We start from the raw sequence: 3,635 nt of genomic DNA, 5'->3' as shown, positions 1-3,635 counted from the left end.
TTTTCTTTTCTTTCCTTTCTTTTTCTTTCCTTTGTTTTTTCCTTTCTTCCTTTTTCCTTCTTTCCTTTTTATACTATTTTCTTTTCCTTTTCCTTCCTTCTAGTTTCCTTTCTTTCTATTCTCTCCAAGCAAACATATATATATATATGTATATATATATATATATATATATATATATATATATTAAATATAACTTAACAAATATCTCAAAATATCTAGATATTTGTTACATTACCATTTCACCTGTAACGCATTAAATTCTCCGTAAAGAATTTACCGCACTTAATTTAAATTTATTTATCGACGAGTAATTCTAAACGGTGTCAAAATAACTTTTTGATCCTATAAACTCCATAATATTATTAACTTTGGCTAAAAAACCTCCGAGCCAAAATCCAAAACATATAAAATACATAAAGTGTACTTTAAAATTATGGGTCTTACAATAGTAATCATACAAATCATCAGCAAGTCCATTAAGAATATAATTCTTACATAAATAATCATTATGTTTCCACTGGGTTAATTCAGCAGCCTTCTTATCCTTTTCTGTTTGTTCACTTGTTTCTGGAACAACATAAATGTCATCCTTGAGAACATTGGCAACCTTTAGAACTAGCTCTCATTATTATCATTTCCAACAATCTCTTATAATTATCATCATGATTTCCAACTGAAATTGATGTTAAAAACTTACATCTTTCCTTTTATCTTTGGCACATGTTCAATCTGCTTTTGACTATTATTGTTTTGTTAAATCTCATGAAAGTCATCCTACTCTTATTTTGGTTTACGTAGATGATGTTGTTCTCTCTGGTGATAATATTCAACAAATTAATTTGGTCAAAGCTTTTCTTCATTCCTCCAAAAGTAAAGACTTAGAGTACAACAAATTCTCAACTGGAAACTTGTTTCTACTAATATGTCGCCTAACATAAAGCTATCTAAGGATGATGGAAATCCTTTAGTCTGAGGGGAGTTTAAGTGAAATCTATAGGTGCATTTTGAGTTTTATAGCTCTCGAAAATGTTTTATTTTTTAATTGCGCATTCCCAATGTTGTAGCCGCCATAATGATATAATATTTAAATAAAAAATAACTTGCTACTAGATAAAAAATAATGTAGTTTGATTTATATAATCTTATTCATTTTATATAAAAAAATATTTTTCTAATAAAATTAAAATAATTAATTTTATATTTCTAGTAAGAGTGACATAAAGGATGGTTAGAGAGTAATTATGAGAGAACAAGAGAACAAGAGAAAAGAGAGAATGAAAAAATGAAAGGAGAAGAGAAATGAGAAAATAGATGAACCTGATGGGAGTTGTATATATATAATATAGTGAAGGATTAAAACACTCGAAATGTCTAAACATTTCACAACGAGGGCTTTAGCGCTTAGGATGCCATGTGTGGTTAGCAAGTGCCAAGGCACTCAGAACTTCAAATTTTTGAAATGTGAATTTGGCACTCAGATTTTTATTTTAGTACCATAAGTCGACAAAATATTTTTGAGTATGTATCAAGTGCCAAAGTCCTTGAGAATCACCAAATTAAATTTCACACCTTAAAACGCCAAATATTTATGAGGGTTATGGTACTCAAAATTGCACACAGGTCTATTATGAATGTCATAGTCGTTGTTATAGATCTTTGAAAAATATTTTGGGATTTTCAAATCCATTATGAGGGCTTTCAGCCGCTAGTGTGTTTCAAGGATTATAAAGCTACCGGTGTAACCCCCAGAAATATTTTTCTTGTAGTGTTCTCTTCTTCATCAAATTTCCAAATTTCGGCCTCTAGTGACAATGATCGGGATACTTTCCTATTGAAGTTCATTATATCATGAAGAAGGTATCTTACTGAATGTATTATTTAATTGCATTGAACATAAAGTAAAAAGAGATTGCAAAAATAGATTTATTTTCTTAAGTGTCTATCCAAACAATCCTATATAAATAGGCACTTGAATTGGAGTGAAAAAAGGGGAAACAGAAAAACAACTTACTAACAAACTTGCCTATAACTAATCCTAATTGTATAACAAACTAACAAAACTAAAAAATTACTGGAAAATTAGAACTAATTTAATAGACTTAATTTACTATAACAACACATATATGAAAATGGAGCAATATGTCTAATACTCCCCTCAAGTTGGAGTGAAGATATCAAGTAAACCAAACTTGGATATGAGTTGATGAAATTGGACTCTTGGGAGTGCCTTTGTTAAAGGATCAGCCAGTTGGTGTGGACTATTCATCATATACATGTTTTCCATTGTTTTTAGTTTTATTTATCTTTTATTAATTAGTTAATTTAAGGATTTTTTTTGATATATTTTGTTGATTTTAGTTCTTTGATTTAATGAAATTTTTATGTTCTTATTTTCCTTGGTTAAGTAGAAATTTTTCGTAGTTTTGTGTTGTTTCTTTGTTTTAGTGGAGTGCTGAATTTTGGTGGGAAATCAACATGACCTATGCGAAATATTTAACTTATATCTAGAGTTTTAGATGTCTAATTGGAGTCAAACCAAGTACAAATGAAAGCTAATATCCATATCTACAACTTTCTTGAAGACATTGCAATCGAACTCGGACTCAAAAGACCGAAAATATGCTAAACACCAGACAAAAGTATTGTGCGCTTGAAGCGCGAAACAAGTGCCTGCGACACATTTCTGCACTAGTGGACCTGCCATATTGCACTTGAAGCGCGCCTAGGGTGCGTGACGCACATTAGAATGTACAAAAACACGTTTTTATCACTATCTATGGATCTTTTTGACTATTAGGAAGTTTGGAGATCTAAGCCCTAGCAAAGAAACTTAGAGACATTAGTTTCTAATCTATCTTATAATTCTTCTCTAATCTCTATCTTTTCTATCTCTGTCATGAGTAACTAAACCATATTTGTTACAGATGAGTGTAAAAAGATGAAACCCTTATTTTTCTAATTTGATTTCTAGTTATATGAATGAGTTTGTTGAATAATTTTACTCATCTTTGTGCTTAATGCTTTTTTATTGCTTGAGATGAGAAATTCATGATATTGTAGTCTAGGTATAGATGCAGATCATGAATCCAATTAAATTTGTTGCAAAGGCAGTAGTTTAAAAAGTGAATTCATGTACCGTAAAGCTTAATTCTAATCTAATTCAATAAAGGAATTTAGTAACTAGGATCAAATGAGGAACCAATGGTGCTTGGACGAAATGTGTATCAGCTTGATGAAACCAGAATCAACATGATCTCGAATGAAATGGCAGTCATTGTCTATATGCTTCGACCTATCATGACTTGTTGGATTGGATGCTATATATGTTGTAGAAGTATTATCGCTATATACCATAGTATTGGAAACATTAATCTCTAAGTCCCTTAATAGTTGTTTTATCCATAACAATTTTGAAGTCAGCGTTGCCAGCGCCTTGTATTTTTCTTCTGTTGATAATCGAACCACTATGGATTGCTTTTTTGACTTCTAGGAAAACAATTATTCTTTGAAGAATACATAGAACCCAATAATCGATTTCCTTGTTGTTATGCAGCTTCCCCAATCCGCATCGACATAAGCTGCAATTTTAAAACTAGGGGTAGCAAGAAACAAAAGGCCTAGGTCTCGACAAGATT

The sequence above is a fragment of the Cicer arietinum genome, chromosome 1 (assembly GCF_000331145.2).
Source record: "Cicer arietinum cultivar CDC Frontier isolate Library 1 chromosome 1, Cicar.CDCFrontier_v2.0, whole genome shotgun sequence".
Classification (NCBI taxonomy): Eukaryota; Viridiplantae; Streptophyta; class Magnoliopsida; order Fabales; family Fabaceae; genus Cicer; species Cicer arietinum.
This window is presented reverse-complemented; position numbering follows the sequence as displayed.